Below are 20400 nucleotides of genomic sequence, written 5' to 3'. Positions count from 1 at the left end.
TTCAAAGGAAGAGTGAAATGAGATTTGATGGAAATACTGTGTGAGTGACTACAGTCGTGGACATCTAGCTTGGAAGTGTTTTGATTTACACTTAACAACCACCTAGTTGTCAGCAGCTAGAATAATAGGCTGGGAAAACTCTGTATTTGATCAATTTCTTTGAATATCTTTTGACTTCAGATGTTCTTTATGCACCTTAAGTCTTAAACAGGCTTAAACAACTTTCCTAGCTCTAGAGAAATGGCCTGTACATGGGCTAAAGTGAGTCAAGTGTACAGTCAACCCATTAGAGGTACAATTTATATACCTTGATAAAGAAAGCATTAAATCTGAATGGCAATGCTATTTCACTTCTTCGGTGGCTTTCTACAATTTGTGTATAATTTATATAGCTTTCCACTTTCCTTGCTGCTCTTCCATTTCTATGAATTGATTCCCTGAAGTTCCTAAATATAAATTGTACTTGAAAGAGTGTGGAAATGTTTACTCAATATTAATATTTATTTTCAAAAAGCTTTTAAGACCATAACACAAAATATGGAGCACTTTTTATATGTTTATACAGTAATGTACATCATTTGTGTTTTAAACATAGGCTAGAAAATGAAAAACATTTCTATTGACTACCACCAGGTATCTTTTAGATTGATAAATCTGTTTAATCTGGTTCACTTCCATTTGATGAAAATGGGGAGTATAAAATTCACAAAGTGAGAGGTGAATCACAGGCATTATGACAGAAGAAGGTTGCATTAGTGAGCTCTTTCTGTATTTAGGTATTTGACTCAGGGTATTTTAGAATGAGTTATGAATTTGTCAGTATAAGTATACTGAGGATAATATTATCTGTTTCAAGTCATAACTGTATTTTAAAATCTTTACTAGACTGTACAGGTAGCAGATATATTCTAAATCAAATTCTGATAGTTATTTTCTGAGGTAGAATTAGAAATTCATTTTTTTCCTGAAAGTTTTATCAATGAGATTTAGAAAATTTGGCAGTATTCATAAAGCAATTTCCAGTTTAACATAACCATCCAGGTTATTCTTTTTCTTTTTTGGGGGGGGGACACAATTACCATTAAAGATGAAAATAACTGGATGGATATCTTAGCCAAATGTCATTAGCAATTAAGATTATTTGATCAGATTCCTGAATTCTAACTTTTAGGGAGGAACAAGTATTGTTTTGACTAATGTGTAGATTCCCACCTAGACTTTCCTGCAGGAAGAATGAAGAATGTCTAGGTGGCATGTTAATGTCTAGGTGTTTTAGCAATTATATTTTTATTTGTGAATCAATAAACAGCATCCCGGTTAAGTTTAAATAAATATGTTAGCCTAATATGCCTATTTTAGAAAGCAATGTTCCGTATTGCCTTCATATTGTCATTAGACATCCTCCTGCATGTGAATCCATCCTTTTCTTTACATATATTGTTAGCTATGTCTCTCCTCCATATTAAATACCAGGCCCTCTTCTTGTGCTTGAATTCCTATCCCCATTTATCATTACAAATACCTCTTTTGGAAATCTCTCTTTTTTAACATCTTCCCTTTTCACTCCTTCTTGATCATTCTCTTGCTTTATTGTTTCGCAGCTAAAATACATGAAATCTCCACTTAATCTCAAACTCTGTTAGAGACTACTTTTTTTTCTCATTCTTTTTAGGGTTAAATTTCTCAAGAGTTGTCTTCAGAGTCCTTCATTTGTTCATCTTTCTTTCATTCCTATTATATTTTTAATATATTTGACACAGAATACATTCGGATGTGTCTAAACGTATATAATCAGTTAAAAGAAAACAAAAATTAATATTTCTGATAGCTAGCTGAAGAGTTAGTTCCTAGTACTTTAGAAGCACCTCTATGAGTCTTCCTACTGCATTCCTTCTCTTGCTTCTAGAGGTAACCACTATGCTACATTTTATTTCAATCTGTATACAATTAAATAATATATTCTTTTGTTTTCTAGCTTTTAAAATTCATATGAACTGAGTCATATGACATGTAATATTCTATGGTTTGTGTTTATCACTCAGCATTGTTATATTATGTTATGAGATTCATCCATGATGATGTGTTTAGCTGTAGTTCATTTACTTTTACTGTTGTATGCATACATCTCTGTATGAGCATGGTATAGTTTATGTACCAATTAGTCTGTTGATAGAAGAGCCAAATTTAAAAACTCCAAATTCTTTGATATCCCATCCACCCCAGCTAAGATCTATATTCCCTCCCCCTTAACTCTGGGCAAGTTTGTGTCTGCTTTGGAAAATACGGTATAAGAGAAAAGAAGCTTTACTTCCAATGCTAGGTAATATGTCACCATGGGACTTCCATCTTGTTTACTGGAGCAACTATTCTTAATGTTCCAGAGGCTATTTAAGAAGTCCAACTTCCTTGGGGCACCTGGGTGGCTCAGTCAATTGTCTGACTCTTGATCTTGGCTCAGGTCATGATCTCAAGGTTGTGAGATGGAGCCTGCTTAAGAGTCTCCCTCTGGCCCTCCCCTCTCACTCACACACACACGCTCTCTCTCTCAAAAAGATAGATAGATAGATAGATAAATAAATAAATAAATAAATAAATAAATAAATAAAGTCCAACTTCCCTGACCACCATGGTAGAAACTAAACAGACACTATGGTCAACAGTCTCAACATATACCAGCATTCCAGTATAATCTCCATCAAAAAACCAAACATGTGAGTAAAGTCAGCTAGGACCCTCTAGACCAGCCCATCTACCAGCTAAATAGCATCAAGTAACCTCTGCTAATACTGCGTGGAACAAAAGGATCATCTAGCCAAGTCCAGCTAAAATTTCTGATGCCCAAATCATGAGACAAACAGAATAATTGTTATTTTAAGCCACTGAGTTTTGGGACAGTTGGTTTCATGATAAAAGATTAATGGAAAAGAAAATCACACCTGCAAGTGGAATGATGCCAGAACAAAAACCTACAATATATGGGATTTATTATGGGATTGTGTGGCAGTCAGAACCTAACCGGACTTTGAGAGAGTTTGTGAAGTGAGAAAAAAAATCTATTGGAAAGTAGAGAAAAGAGGGCCCTTGTTACCACTAAGCAAACATATATATCATTCTAAAAATTATGATTAACTTCTAGGGGGAGAAAAAAAAACACTACAGGTTGCAATGAGTGTGTTGAAGGCAGCAACTCAACCAAGTGTGGGGATTCAGGTAAATTTTTTGTGTATTTAATCCAAGTCCTGGAAAATAATCTGGCATTATACAGATAAGGAGGGGGGAATGGGTGTGGAAATGTAGATTGTCTCCCAGGCAGAAGGAGAGCTTGGAAGGAAACACATCGTGTTTATTTTGTAAAATATTTCCCATGAGTGTTCAGGTTTCTTCAAGTGCTTGTATCTCATAAAGCCTCTTAAAGATGATATATTTGCTATTTGTTATAGTCTATTTTCTTAATAAATGCATTTTTTCCATGACACTGTGTTGTCATTGCTCTAGATTTTGGACAATCTCATGGGTGTGCAGTGATATCTCTTTTATTTAATGTCCATTTCTCTGATAAGAGATCATGTGGAGCATCTTTTTATATGCTTATTTGTCATCTCTGTATCTTCTTTGGTGAGGTGTCTGTTCAGGTCTTTGGCCCATTCTTAAATTGGGTTGCTTGTTTTCTAATTGTTGAGTTTAAAAGAGTTCTTTGTGTTTTCGGATAACTGTCCTTTATCAGATTTGTTCTTTGCAAATACTTTCTCTCATTCTGTCTCTTGTCTTCTCATCCTCTTGACATTGTCTTTCAAAGAGCAGAAGTTTTTAGTTTTAATGAAGTCCAGCTTACTAATTATTTGTTTTATCGTTCTGTATTGGGTGTTAGATCTTAAAAAGTCATTCCCTTACCCAATTAAGATTTTTTTCTTATGTTGTCTTCTAGAAGTTTTATAATTTTGCATTTTGCATTTAGGTCTGTAACCCATTTTGAGTTAATTTTTGTGAAGATTATAAGGTCTGTGTCTTGATTCTTCTTCTTTTTTTTTTTTTTTTTGCATGTGGATATCCAGTTGCTCCAAACCATTTATTGGAAAAATGCTCCATTGTATTGCTTTTTTCCTTTGTCTAAGATTAGTTGACTATGCTTGTGTGGGTTTATTTCTGGGCTTTCTACTCTATCCCATTTATTTATTTGTCTATTCTTTACCAATACCACAGTGCCATAATACCTGTAGCTTCATAGTAAGTACTGAAGTCAAGTAGTGTCAATCCTCCAACTTTGTTCTTCTTCAGTATTGTGTTGGCTATCCCGAATAAATGTTTTTAGTTGGTATTACTATTATTTTATCATTTTGGTTTTTTTTCTCCTGTTTAACTCAGTTTTGGGTTAAAAAAAAATCCCCAAAAGTCCTTCGGGATTTGTGGAGATCAGGGATTATGAAAGCGAATTACATGTATCTCACTGTTACCTGGAGAGTGTAGCCCTTCGAGTTCCCAGCTTAATATGGCAAGGAGTTCATATACAATTTCTGCCTTAGATTTAAGTTATCTCTCTCTTTCTACTCACTCCATGAGGCTTCTGAACCAAAACCTACATTTGCTGAATTATCAGGACTAATAGGACAAAAATACTTTTATGCTCAAGTATTTTGCCCACTACTCTTCCTTTAGGACTTTCCTGAGAATTTGTCCTGGCAGTTTCCCATTAGCTCTTCTATGTATTTAGTTCATTAAGACTAATTACCTGCAGTTTTATTGTTTTCCTTGCAAAAGTTGGTTCTAACAAAGAACTTGATCCACATTATTAGAAGCCAAAGTCCTCATCTCTGAATTTCTAGTGCTTTGTAGTGTACTTGACACAAATTAAACACTTTATAATGAAAAACCGAATTGTTGAGCAGTGTTATTATCAATCATTTTTGGGCCTTAGTTACAAACTAAACATCTCATAACTTAATATATTTTAAATAAATTACTCCTGAAATTCTGAAAATGGATAGTTTTTAGAAAACAAGCATCTCTGCCTTAGGTGAACTTTTAAGCTAAAAGGATTCTGTTAACTTTTAAAACAGTCTCTCATGGTTAAATTCCTCAATATGAAGCTTTCTAAAACCAACTTCCATGATTCTCACTAATGTATATCAGCTGGAACTTAGATATGGTGGTAAAGTAACATTTCACAGAGCTTATTATTTATAAATAAAAAATAATTGATGTTCCAATGCAATGTAACATATTCTTTTGGCATAAATAATTATCTTGAATCATAATGGCAATGCTTCATCAAAACATATTGGAGTTCAGTGTCAGTTTCCTTGAATATTTCTCGTATAGCTAAATGAAGCATTTAATTTTTGGCACTGTGGTCAGTTAAGTCATTTATATAAATGAATAAAAACAGATAACTCATGAAGTTGTTATGAGACTTTTTAAAGCCATTTAAAATTTTACATCAAGAATACTCCATAAATATTGTGATTCTATTAAAATATCAGAGAGCTCTTACAGAAATCTTACAGAAACTAGTGGGTAAATTATATTGACTAGTCAACTTCAGCAGATGTGGACAGCATGGATACTCACTGAGAATTTTATAAATCTCTATTAATTACCGTGTATATTTTATGACATACCCTGAGATGATCCCCACTGAGTCATACTTTTGTATTGGGTTCTTCTTCTGGAGTGTAGGCAGTACCCATAACTTGCTTCAACACAATATTATGTGGTACTCTCTTGGTTAGGTAATGTTCTATGGTAAGAATGAAGGGCTTTTACAGATATAATTAAAATCCCTAGTTGCTGGCTTTAAGGTAACCAAAAGGGATATTAGCTTGGGTAGATCTGACCTAATCAGTTAAAAAAAGTTCTTGGGATCAAAAGTGGGAAGCAGCAGAGACACACTCCCGTTGGTCTTGAAGAAGCAAACTGCTATGGTGTTATGATGAAGGTCACCTGACAGTGACTGTCAGGCTATCTCCAGGGACTGAGGCCTCAGTCCTACTACTTCACAGAACTGAGCTCTGCCAACAGCCAGTGGGTTTTTAGAAGTGAATCCCAAGGGGCGCCTGGGTGACTCAGTCGGTTAAGCATCCGCCTTCAGCTCAGGTCATGATCCTGGAGTCCCAGATGGGAGTCCCGCATTTGACTCTCCGCTCAGCGTGGAGTCTGTTTCTCCCTCTCCCTCTGCCTGCCGCTCCCCCTGCTTGTGCTTTCTCTCTCTTTCTCTGACAAATAAATATATAAAATCTTAAAAAAAAAAAAAAAAAGTGTATCCCAAGACTCAGATGATATCATAGTCCTGGCCAACATCATGGTTGAAACCCTGTGAGCTCCTGAACAGAAGACCCAGTTAAGCCATGCTCACACTGCTAATCCACAGAAACTGAGGTGATAAACGTGCATTGTTGAAAGCTGCTACATTTGTGGTATTTTACTCCACAGCAGGAGAAAATAAATATACAGATACTCATTCACATATTCTTCTAGAAACAATGGTAAAATAATTTTCTCTCTTTAAATTCTTTGTAAAAGAAAATTTTGATAAGCCTTTATAAATAAATAATTAAATATAAAGTACCTTAGATTAAAAATAACTGAATCAAATTACTATAACATTTTGTGAATACCATCCTTTACTGTAACCAAAAGCTAGTTGTTAACAGGATCATGGTAGTGAATTATGACAAATTGATTTCTGAACTGATCTCAATTATTTTTTAACTTTTATCTAATTAAAGAATTAGTTAATTTTCCTTTCAGAAAATACTAAAGCAAATATAAAAAGAAAGACTGTACTCATTGCTTTAAATCTTCCCTCAAGAAGGTAATGTGGAAAGTTTGATCTGCAACTCTATTTCCTAGGCCTTTATGTAGAAAACCACACACACACACACACACACACACACACTAAATATTTATAAAATTGGAAATTAATATTTGCATTCACTGAAGACTTTTTTCAATCAATTATACATCTACTCCATTACTTAACATAATATCTTTCAATTTTAAATATATATCTACATTATCTTTAAAATTGTTTAATAGTCTCATGAGTGATTTCAAAATACATTAAAGATATTCCATATTTCTGATTATATTTTTCTAAATTTCTTTTTATTTTAAAACATTCATTCACATTTATCTTAATACTTTTCCTGATTTGGAACCTTTCTAAAAATAGAAATGCTAAGTCAAGTTGTAACAATATTTTATAGACCTCTGATGGATATAGTCAGACTTCTCTCAAGATATACATCAATTTACATGCTCACAAATAACATAAAAGAATGTCTCTTCCTTTATAGCATCACCAGTACTAATTATTGAAATTTAAGAGAAAATCAGATAGACACAACATATATATATATATTTTTTTTTACCTTGTATTTTTAAAATACCAGTAGTTTTGAATATTTGTATTTTTATAGACCATTCTTCTTCATTAACAAAATATTCATTATACTTTGTCTATTTTTTTGAGTTATATTACATAACTTAACCTTGTTTTTCTTAATATAGTTTATATTTTTTTCTCTAAATGTTTTCCTGGTAATTTGTATATGGTCTTGTCACTTTCATGGTTCTTGGTATTATTTTTTAGTATTTTGGTTATTTATTCACTTGCTGATTGCTTTCTTGATTTCCTAAACAGAAATTTAAGTATGAGATTGTGCCTTGAGAGATTTTCTCCATATTTTAGTCTTTATCTTTTTATTTATTACATTTAAACGCCTTGGCAAGATATATAGATATATTTGTGGAATATTGGGTTGGGCCTTAACTAACTATATATAATTATAATTATGTAGTTATATATCTATAATATTATTTATATATATATGAATTTTGAGATAATTTTACCTTATGCCAACATAAATGATAAAATAATTTCTGTAATAATTTGATGTTACCATAATACACATGCATACGCTGTTGAAAACAACATGTACAGTTATAATGCATTATAAATCTAATAAACTCTGTAGCATTACCTTAAAATTATATATGCATGTATATATATAATACATATATATGTATATGTATATACTATCAACTTTAATAAGTTGATTATATTATCCCCATATTCTATCATATACTGTAGCTAATGTCTAGCCTGGAGAGCTCTATTCTATACTTTGGACAAAGGAGTAGCAGGGCTCCAATGACTAAAGATTTTTCGGCCAGGATACCCTATATTGTGATTTCCTGAGCTGGTGTATTAATGATTTCATTGTGCCATTTATTTTATATTCTGATTTTATTCTGATAAACAGTATTTCCTTTTGAAAGCTGACAGAGTCTGAGAAAAGAATGCTACTAGGCCCCCTGAGGGAAAAATACATATATTACTCTTTATGTTAAAATACAAGATTTCTGATTTCTGGAAACCCTCCCAATGGAGTTGCTTAGGAAGAATATGCAAACTGGAGCTGGCTTAAGCCCTTTGGTATCATTAAGTTCTTCGTAAACCCCACCATATCAGAGAAATGATGTCAGAGAATATGCAGGGTTCCTAGGTATGATTATTAAGGTACGGTGCTAGGAACACATCTCAATAGGGACTGTGGCATCAGGTACTCTTGTAATGCACGGTCTGGTAAGCCTCCCTATTGTCAGAAACTCATAACTGAGTGCTGCCTCCTCCAAACAAGTGTTTAGTACTTGTTTATTTATGTTCCAGTGACTTGTCAGATGGCTTCTTTTTCAACACATGTTCTGGTTATCAGAGTTCTTAAATTTGTCTTCAAATATAGTCAGTAGATTTTAGAAGACATGCAGGTTCATACTTCTTTCTAGATCATATCAGAGACTTATTTTTCTTAATGATAAGATATTATATATTAATATAACATATTATATTAAAGATGTTTAATTAAAGGAATTATTAGGCACAATTTGTATTCATATGCATAATAGAATATCATTCGAATGTTCATATAATTTATTATTAAGCTTCATTTTCAGTTTGCTTAGATATTCACACACGAATGTTCCTATATGGAAAGAAATACTTAGTAGAGAATGTTATTTCCAATAACATAATGAAAGACTGTTGTCAGCATCTACTGATGCTGAGCTTTAAGATTGCACAAACAGGATTGAAACAAGTTAAATTTTAGTGTCTGTACCAAACCCTCAGTGCTTCTGCTGAGATTATTTCAAATTAAATCAGTCTATCTTTGGAAGTAATCCTTGTTTAAATGATAGTTTATAGTAGAATACGAAGTAGGATCTATTTTAGTTATTATATATCATGATTTATGAGTGTTCTCTTTTTGGATATTCATAATGGAAATCAATATATGCTGTACTCTAAAAATTATCTAAAGCAATAGATCAAATTACAATGGCCATTTTATTCATGTATTTAGAGAGAGTTGTACCTTGATGTGTTTTCACCTATCTTTGCATTTATGAGTTTTATTATTGAATCATTGGATGCATTGGATATTAAATAAAGCATATCATTTTGCTAAGAAGAGAAAACAACTGCCACCAAGTTCTGTGTCCAAAATTATTTGGGGACAAAATTTCCTTATCTACCTCCTTCTTTCTTAATAGTCTTGGTGTCCAGATCACTTCACATCCTTCAAACGTATTGAGAGATAAGAAACATTTCAAGGAGGGGTGGAGTGAAGACCTCAGAAAATATGTTCCTCCACAAAAGCGGTGTGAGCTCTGGTCAAAATTGTCAAAATCAATGTATTCCAAACTTTGAAAACTAACAGTAGGAGTGTTTATTCTAGAAATGCGGCTGAAATTCATTAGGAACAGTGAGCACTGTGCCATATTGACTCATTTTTAGCGTCTCCCTTTCTGAGAAAGCCTTGGAAAACCAACAGCCTCACAACCACAGAGGCTGTGAAAACCCATAGCCTATAGCCCCTGTCTGGGAAGAATGGATTTGGAGCCTCTAAAAGCACCACCCGGAGATAATTGTCACTATTTGACCTGTCTGGCATCTCACAGGAAAGCTCCATTATCAGGGTTTGCCTTCATTGACCTGCCTCAGAACTTGCTTGGTGTGATCAGCCATATCCCTAGGATTTTTGTCAAAAACAATCAGTCGAAATTGTTGAATATCACAGCTGCCTGAGGTGGTGTTACCAGTTGGAGCTATGAAGGGGTTGACCAAAAAAACCCTTAAAAAACTAGGAAATGCGATGTCCATAGGAGGCTTTGAAAAAGCTCTGACATATTTCCTGGGAGTACAGAAGTCCACTTGCATGTTCAGAGCTGTGTGTATGACCAGGAAAGACGTAAGGCAGATTTATGCACCCAAATACGCACATCTTCATATGCACAGATAATACTGGGAAGGATATGTACTAAGAGGGTCACACCTATTTCCTCAATGGTAGAAATTTTAGTGATTTTTTTTTTCTCTTCTCTTCCCTAGGCCCTATCCTTATCCATCTTCCTCTTTCTTCCCTCCCTTTCCCCCCCGCTTCCTCTCTCTCCCTCCCTCTCTTTCTTTTTCTCCTTCTTTTTTCCTTTGTTTGCTTATCCATTATTATCTACAATAACTATATATCACTTTTATATTAAAAATAAGAAGAGTAGATTTTTAACCAAATTATTCCTGCTTTAATTCATTATTGGTTTCAACTTAAATTAGTCAAGAAAAAATAAGTCATATTCATTTGGTCATCTAGTAAATTGGGATCTGCCAGAAGATATCTATGTTTTATCTGATAGCTCTCTAAGCTAAAAATCTATCTGCTTTTTCACATGACTTACAGTGACTCTGCTCTGAGATATCAGAGTCTTAAATTTAAGAGGTGGGTGGGCCAGTTAAGCAACTTCTCCTTTGTCATGGCCAAGAATGGTCACATCTTTATTCTTTCAGCCAGTGATTTACATTTGTCCCTCTTTAAAAAATATTTGGAATGTGTCTCATATTAGTTGACCTCAGAATATCATTTACCATACAGTGCCATATTATTTACCATAAGTAGTATCTATCAGTAAATTTTTGCATAATTCTGGGGGCTGAAAAAGTTAATATGGCTTTTACATAAATTTTAAAGATACTCAAGATGCTTAGCAAACATAGATAATTTGTATTACTGTTCCATTCCAAAACTTTTAGAGACTCTTCTATTTTAATTTTCTTTTAACAAATTTTTGGATCTGCAAATTAGCACAACTAACTGCCATAGGTGATAAAAATCGAGAATCAAAGATTAATAAAACATAACCCTTACATTTAAGACCATTAATAAGGAAGAATAAGCTTAAATATCACAGCATGTTTTTAAGCTAAAACTGCCTCAGTTCGAGAAGGAATTGTTTCCTTGAGTTGAAGTTCATTTTCTCTTACTATTATGTATCCTATGTCCTTTAATTGGTAAGTTATTTTATATAAGTTATAGCTCATCAAAATAATTAAGACATACTCATCTGTAACTTTTTCTGATAAAAAACTACAGAAAATATACAATTTTACTTTACATTAGTGTAATAGGTTGAAATTAGTTATATTCCCTAAAGATACACTACTGTTTACATAAATGCAAAATGGAATCTTCAGTCAGACAAATTTATTCCCATCTAATCTGAAACACCAAATACTTAATTGTGCTAACAACACAAGTTTACATATTGGTGGCTTAAGTCACCCTATAAGCATGTGTTTATAGAATTAGATGATCAGTTTATTATGTTAACATCCTGCTGACTCTAAAGCAAAAATGCATTATATTCATTATGTTGTTATTTTATTCTTTATGAGTAATGTGATAGTCCATTAAATATAAGAGTTTGGCAAAAAAGAAACGCTAGCAGAATTAAACAATGGAATAAGAGTCGTTTCTTAATATAAAATAGCCATTTGCAAAGATTTAATGAAAAGCTCAGGTTCATTTTGGAGACAAGAACTCTTAAACCCCAGAACCTAGCACTTAACGAACTTAGCCTCTTGTTGCGAAAAGCTGCACACGTATTCAGGAAAAATGTTGGCCAATTCTCCGAATACGACACTGACTCTTGAGGATCAACACTTAAGATGAAGATGAAACTAAAGTAAATTGAGCAATGGGACTGATAAAAAATGGAATTAATAAGGTACTGGGATGATTGAGTTTGAGGAATGATATTAGATTGGATGATTAGGGATAGTAATGTGTACTGTGGGAGGTGAAAATAATCTTGATTTTTTTTTTTACCACTAGTTGAAAGTTTGATATAAGGAACCTAAGTATGAGTACTTTATTCTTGTCCCATAATTGGTATTAGGCAAGATATTTATTTTTATCCCTGCCTTTTAATGTTAAAGGTAATTTGTAGTATTAGGATTTATGGTAGGAATTTAAAATTCATGCACATGGATAAAGTTTTATATAAAGAAAATGTTAAGTGCCATTACATCAATTCAATTTAAATGGTTTCCTTTGCTTTATAATCTGCTGATATTTATTTTAGGAGGCCCTAGTTACCCCGAATTAGGTATATTCATCCAAATAAAGTTAAAACAATCCTTGTAACAGAAGAAACATGACTAATAGTTAAAATCAATATAGAATTACATTAGTGTGTGTACAATCTGTTTCATTGCTGAAAATTAATTCTAATTACAGTAATAAAAGACATTTAACTGACATTTTCACCTATCATTCCTTTAGCTAAGGAGAAGATATAAATGTACACAAGTCTTTTCAGAGACACGTTTTACTGAATTATAAGTATGATAAGTTTTCATAGACTGAGAAAGATCAGGCCAACGAGAAGCACATTAGTATATTTTTCTCTTTTCTAAAAAGGCAGATGCTAATTAAAAGTACTGCAGTCCCTAATTCTATGCTTGGGAAATTATATGCATTCTTCTATTTAATATCCTCCTTATTTATGAGCACTATTTAAATTTTCTGAGCTAAATATTAAAAATCTCTTATTCAATGAATAATTGATGATTAATAGAAGTTACAAAAGTGAAAATTGCAAGTGTAATATTTTAAATTATTAAGTGTGGAAATTTAATTCTTATTAAGTATTCACAGCTAAATTATTAAAATTTTATTTAATTGAACATCTAAGTAACATTTTCTGATTCCAATTAAACAGAGATAAATATGTGGTCCAGTTTTGTACCAGGTATAGATTTATGCCAAACTGCCCAGTGCCCATGAACTTGTGTGTTGTGGTCACTTCTTTCCAAGAAATCGCAAGATAACTAAGTTGAGCACGTTTAACCACCTTCCCTTTCACAAAAGTTTCAGATGTGGAATTTGGTAAGTAAGCAGACTTATTAAAATGCCTTGACTTTAAAATGCTTAATGCAAATTGTCTTTGAAATTCTGCTGGAGCTGATGATTGAAGGTCAGACCAAAACGTAAGGAAAATTAATTAAAAATAAACTTTGCCTTAGTAATAATTTTAAATAGCTCTGGATAGCTTTAGGAGAGTAAGAATTTTTTTTTAAGTTTATTTTAATTTTTTTTTTAGTAATATCTATATCCAACGCAGGGCTTGAACTCATGACCCTGAAATCAAGATTCGCTCACTCTTCCAACTGAGCCTGCTAGGCACCCCTTGGAGCATAAGAAATTTTGATTAATGTTTTAAGTTGTGACTAGAAGGTCGCGTTAAGAAAATATTCCCTGAATGGCTGGAAGTGCAACTGTTTGTATCCATGATGTAGCCTCATCCAAGGTTTTGGGGAACTATTTTAGGTTCAAGTTGCTCATCAGAACTAGGGTGTATCTTTGGGAACGCGAGGATGTCTCTCATCTTGCATGATTAGAAAGACTGAAAAAGGAGTTATTAACCTGGTAGTATTAAACGGAAAATACTCAACTGTCTGAATGAGAAGGTGTCTATGACATATCTAGTCCAATAAAATAGGATTACCAGATGAATATGATGTCCTCTGAAAGAACAGTTGTTCAGATTAAGTGAAACAATGAACAAGGAAACGCTTGATTAATACCAACAGAATGCTTTGGGTATTGTTTCTGCATGAGCCAGACATCCCCTGCCCTATGCGGTTTCCCCAGTTAGTTCTCTGGATCAGAGCCACGGTACCACGCGTTATCAATGAAGCATCAAACTCAAGGCTAAAGGTTTGTAAACTGACGTGTGGCCTGCAGTCTGTTTGGCATGTGAAACTTGAAATCCATCAGAAGCATCTCCTAAACAAATTGTATTAGCCACTCTTGTGCATCCTAGTTATTCGCAGATATACACACAGGGTAAAACATAAAATCAAACCACCAAACCAGGAATGGAGAGCAGTGTTCAAAATCCCAGCTTCACAAAAAGCAAAAATTGAAATTGGCTCTGTATGAAAGCCAGTTATTCTTTTAAAAGGGCCAAGATGCAGCATTGCAGGTAGCAATAGGCCTTTTCGGGGGGGGGGGCTTCTTTCTTCAAAGGGGCATGAATGTCATGGCCAGTTATAACTGCATTGTTCTCAGTTGTTGGGGAACCTTGAGAAATTTCCAGCAAAGCTCAGAGTGAGTTTTCAATTTAGAAAATTATGTTGAGTAAAAAACTGAAAAGTTTCACAGTTTATCTCAATTTTATGATTCTGAGGGGATCGTGACAACAATTTTCACTTTTTTGTCTATTTTGAATAAAATTCACCTTTGTTAGGAATGATGCAAAATAGAGCCAGTCACAGTCACGTGAGACAAATAGAATAATGAAAGCATTTTTAATATCATTCGATCCCTCAAAAAGACAAAATTTGTGTCAGTATAAGTCATTTTATTTTTGTTAATGCAATTGCTTTTGTTGTAATAAATTTGAGGGAGATCGCCTAAACAAATAATTAGAAGAAAAGAAAAGCAATAATGAGCTTTTTGCATAAAATCAGCTCAAACAAGACTCAACAAAATCGGGCTTTCTTATCTCCTGCCAAATTTTTCTGGGACATATTAAGTGCTGAATAGTGCTACCAATGTTTCAGCACAATACTCATTATTCTCAAATTTATAATGAAGTTGGATATCCAAAATTTATGCCAAATATACTTGTTTTGCAAATTGATTTAAAAAAATTATACATACTTAACTCAAAGCTGCAAGGCAAGACATTTCTTTGAGAGACTGTATTCAGAATGTATTAGCAGCTACAAGCCTATTTAATTAAATAAAACAAATATGTACATATGAAACTTTTCATAATGTAATTTCATTATTATTGAACCATATAGTGATTCTTTTCCATGTGAGGATTCCTTTTACTATTAATGTCAGAAAACTGAAAAGCCACGAACCATATTAGTATATATTTGAAACAAATAGCTAAGCGTTTGAAGAATGGCTTTACAGAATACATAATTATCAATGATAATGGCACTCTAAACTGAAAAAAAAATGCACAAATATTTAAAAGAGATGTCTTTTTAACAGTAAAAAATGATGGACCATCTAACAGAAAACGATGTCTGGCCAGCAGACCCATTCGAAGCTCTTGTCCTTTCCACACACTTCCCACCTGCTGCACACAAAAACTCCCGAGAGAAACTCCCAAGAGAAAATCAGAAACTAGGATTTAAGTTGTCCTGTCCCCAGAATCAGGGAGGAATTAAGTCAGTGACAGTCTAGCTAAACCAGGTTGTTCAGCATCCAAGAATAGCATCATCTGAAATTAGGTCACAAGGACTCCGAACTTTCAAATCCCCTGCCCCACGTTGATCCGGCATTCCCAAGGTCAAGTAGAATCAAGTGGAACTTTGGACATCTGATTTTCCACTTTGTGACCATGGATTTTACAATCAGCCAAAATGCCGATGCCAGGTGATGACTCTACTTTCACCTTTCATCCTTTAGAATACGGCACTCTCAATAGCGATTGAGCAAGAAAAAAGATTGAATTGCTGGTAGGATACATTAAACTGGGGAGGAAAATCTGACCAATTAAGTTCTGTGGGCAGGGCAGAAACGGTATAATTTGGAAGCCTGCATTTTGGATATTGAAATTCTTCATGTACTCTGTTGTTCAGCGAATAAGGATCCTATACTTAAGAACTTTCAGTCCACTCTGAGAAACAAACTGAGGGTTTTAGAGGGGAGGGGTGTGGGGGGATGGGTTAGCCCCGTGATTGAATGGAGCACTGGGTGTTATACGCAAACAATGAATAATGGAATACTACATCAAAAACTATTGATGTATGTTGACTAACATAATAAAATAAAATTAAAAATAAAAGAACTTTCAGTCCAAAAAATGCTATAGATAAGAGCAAACCTATATAATGCATCCATCCACTCTGCAGACCAGCTCTCTACGGATGAAAACACTTTGCTTTGAGACTATAATTTAAAATATCATGTGAAAAAATAAATATAGAGAAACTGTTAGTTGGTCTGTTTGGTTGACTCATATTTTCATGGAATCCTAACATAAATAAATATTTTAAAAAAAGTGTGAAGGAAACTACTTACATTTTATCATTTCAAGATCAAGAGTAGCACCAAAGTATCCTCACCGTTCTTCTGGAATGTCTCTTCACAATATCAGAATCTCACTTTTAATGATATGGATTTGTTTTTCCAAATTTAAATAGATTTGATTTGGTTTTTCACCAAGTTCGCTTATGGACCACATATTCTGGTTTCCAAAAATGACTCCCTACCCCCCAAGATTAGATAATAGAATAGTCTGAAAAGTGTGGGGAAACAAGTGGAGTATTTTCTTGGTTTTCAAAAGAGTAACCAAAGTTGTTTTTTTTCTTTCTTTTGTGAAAAATGTGGCCCGTGAATGTCAATAGTGAATGAGGTTTTTTTTGTATTGTCTTTAATTGATTTATATTTTGAGCCACATTGGTATTTTAGATCAAATTTACAAATCAATTTTTTAAAATATTTTTTGGGGGAGGGGCAGAGGGAAAGGAAGAGTAAGGGCTCCATCTCACAACCCTGAGATCATGACCTGAGACGACATCAAGAGTCAGACGCTTAACAGGCGGAGCCTCCCAGACACCCCTACAAAATAAATTTTAAACAGCTAAGTCTCTACATAGAGATACTCCAATTCCTGAAATTTATTAGCAGAACAAACATAGCTAGAGATGAAATTGAGACTGACTTTGCAACTAAAGTGTAGCTGAATGCCAGAAATAGATTAAAATGACTTAAAATACAAAATTAAAATTTGAGGAACTCAAACTATTAGTTAATGTGTGTATTTCTATAATATATTATTACTTTTGTTAATCATTAGCAAATAGTCTGAGCAATTTCATAAACTTCTATGTTTAACAGAAATAGTAATGGAAAGTGAGGTAAGGGGGTTCCAGTAGATGTCTTATTCACGTAGTGCTGATCCACTGGGCTTGGGCTCATATTCCAAACCCATTCATGTTGTATAGAGTATTAGTACAATGGAAATACATTAACTCTATATCATTTTGGATACACTCCCTCCATGCCAAAGGGCTTGAAAACAGTATGGAAAAGATTTCATCTGAATTGTGTTAGAAAAGCAACCTGATCATTCCACATTGCCTAGATAGGCCAAAAGCACGGGAGGTAGAAAAAAAATGACCAAGCAATAAATGCTAAAACAGCAATTTGTGCAATGTAGAACATTAACTAAAATCTTAAAACAGTTTATATTCCAGGTATGTATCAAACTGCAGATGTCATGTAAAATATATCTGCTGATGGAGATTACATTTCACACAGAAAGGTCTTTTAAGGAATGTTCCAAGGTGATGAGCCATAATAATAAATCAGCTAAATGATCCTCCTCTCTGGCTGATGAAAGGAAATTCTCCTTAAGATCCATCATCATGAACAAGCTGACAACGGAGTAGCCTTGCTCCTGATCTTATGCCAGACTACGTGGAAAATTCCACATATCCTTGAAATGCAACTAGTGTAACAATTGCACACTCCTCACATAGACAATTTGGTTCAGAGAGAGAAAAAGAGAGAATGATAGCCTTTTGACCCCAGAAAAAGAGGTGCATAAAGCTCTGCAAAAGAGAGACGTGTAATTAAAATCTGAATAATTCAGTAAGCGATTCTCAAGATAGAAAACTGAGATTTTTGCTGGAGTCACAGGAAAGTTACATGCTTGACCCACAGTTTAAAATGTGCTTAGTTTTAAGTATGGCAATCTATTCTGAATGATCATTACTAACCATCAACTTAAAGATACTTGTACGTGCTCAGGCTGGCTCAAGGTAACAGCCTGTGCTGGGAGCGTTATTGACAAGCATCAGGAGAACCGGGTTGTACCCTTTGGCTCTGTTACTAATCAGTCCAAGACATCGTGGGAGTCAATAAGTTTGGGCTTCAGTTTTCTACCTTTAAAGGGGGATTCCTGCCCTTGATGAAACCTATTTCCATTGACAAACTTTTTGAAACTTACTATCCTCTGCTCTCTGTTATTGAAATGAGTCACCTGCATCATGGATCTTGCCAAGGAAAAATATCACACAAAAGAAATATCATATTTTCTTATCTAGCCTAATTTTTATCTTTTCTTATATAACTTAATTTTAATGTTTTCTTAAACATCTGTAAGGTTTCTAGAAAGTGTATTTTGATCCTTTATTTTTATCACATAAATTATGGTCAAAAATCACACAATCCCCTTAAATAATCAACCAGTGTATAAGCATTATTGTAAATCTTTCTCAGTCACTCTCCCCTTATTCATCTGACTTATTTTCACAGTTCTTTAAAAAAGCTAGGCATTTAATTAGGAAACCTAGTAATTATATGCAAATGTTTGAACAAATACCAATGTGGTTATTCCTTACTAGTTTTTGAGGTCAAAATTCCTACTGAGGAGACTTCCAAGTTTGTCATGTTAATGCTTGTATTAATGAATAACACATGGCATATTTTCATAAATATGATTTATTGGATGTCAAACCTTTACAATAATACCAGTCTTTTAATTTCCTTTCCTCATAATGGACATTCCTGAAATGACTCAAGAACGAGGAGAAAGAGAACTGACAAAGAAACCACTTGTATAAAATGAAGAACAATTTCCCCTCTGTACAGATTACCGACCACATTTGGGAAAATATAATCAAATGTACTCTTCAGATTCTCTCCTACTTACTGGTATTTGCCCATTGATTGCTCATACGGGGTTTTGATTATGATGAATTTTACTTTGTAATATTTTTTTCTCCTTTCACTGAAAATATTTTCCATATGATTTTAATGTAAACAGTTCCATCTACGCTGTTACATTCTAACAAGTGAGCTGTGTCTCTGAAATTGAAAACGTCATATGCACTACTTTCTATCACCTGGAAATCTCTGCATCTGTTGATAGTAACCTCAAATTCAAGGGGAAAAGAAGATGAATGACCTTGTAGAATACTTCTTTTCCTCATCTTTAAAGTCAACATACTCTGTGTTTAAGGTGAAAAAAGAAATGTCTGAGGGATTATAGATTCCAACATGTGTAGTTTATGTAGCATTGTTGTGCTATTTGCTCTGGGGAGGACAAAATCTTAAAGTGTGCAATTGAGTCTTGCAACAGCCCCTTGATATTGCTAGTAAGACAGTTACAGCGGACTGAGAAGCACACAGGTTTGGTTATAAATCAGGCTCAAGTGTTATAATAAAGTTTATAGAAACTGTAAAACAGCATATAGCTTATGTAGAAGGAGTTATCTTTGTCCTTTTCTTGCCTTTTTATTTTCATTCCTACGGTAAGAACTTTTGAGTAATTGGGAAGCTGGTACGTAGTCCTCACGAGGGAGGAGGAATAATATGTTCAGTGAAACAGAAAAACCAACCACACACGCACAACCCACCTTGCCGCTCAGTTCTGACTTCTCTCCTCCAGGTGAGCTCATCCCCAGCATGGCCACTCTTCCCTCCACGAAGGAAAGATATCTGGGTAGAATTCTTGCTTTATAGAGGTAAATGAGAAAGCTAATCTTTCTCTGTCTCTGTCTCTGTTGAGCGTGCACATGCGCGCTCGCGCGTCCACACACGCACACAACACACTATGTAGTTATTTGCAGACTATTGTACCAGATTTTCATGTGATTTCAGTCAAGGAACGTTCAAGTATTGAGTATTCAGTACTCAAATGAAAAGGACACTTGCTAATTTAAAGATCGATACTGAGAAATGCCAACACAGGCTATTCTGGGCTTTATTTTCACAGACTTTCTGAATTTAAGCTTAGAATTTCTAAAATGTGTCATGTTAAACTTACTTGATTTGAATTTAATCAAGTAGATAAAATTACAAGTATTTTACATATTTCTGAAGACTTAAACAACCACGACAAAATGCTACACAGAGTTTGAGCTAAGCTACAGGCAAAAAGTCTAATATGATACAAAATGCCAATGATAATATTAGAGGATAGACCAAATTAACTGTTAATGTTAAAATAAATCTGTAATAATGAAGATGAAATGGGAATGCAGAAAAAAATAATTTTGGAAATGAAAGGGAGAGCAAAACACTATGACTGCTGACA

The 20400-nt window shown here is 33.9% G+C and overlaps 1 long non-coding RNA gene across 1 annotated transcript in view; it reads right to left on the bottom strand.

The window, feature by feature from the left end:
• LOC116643832 overlaps window positions 1-19860 on the bottom strand; it is a 42581-nt gene extending 22721 nt beyond the window's left edge. Inside the window, exon 1 of the long non-coding RNA XR_004301637.1 lies at window positions 19721-19860. This is a non-coding gene — a long non-coding RNA (uncharacterized LOC116643832). The remainder of the gene's footprint in view (window positions 1-19720) is intronic.
• Between the last annotated feature and the right edge of the window lie 540 nt (window positions 19861-20400).

This window comes from Phoca vitulina, unplaced genomic scaffold (assembly GCF_004348235.1).
Source record: "Phoca vitulina isolate PV1807 unplaced genomic scaffold, GSC_HSeal_1.0 scaffold27, whole genome shotgun sequence".
NCBI classification, from domain to species: Eukaryota; Metazoa; Chordata; class Mammalia; order Carnivora; family Phocidae; genus Phoca; species Phoca vitulina.
The sequence above is the reverse complement of the archived record's forward strand: the minus strand, read 5'-3'. Positions and strand labels throughout refer to the sequence as shown.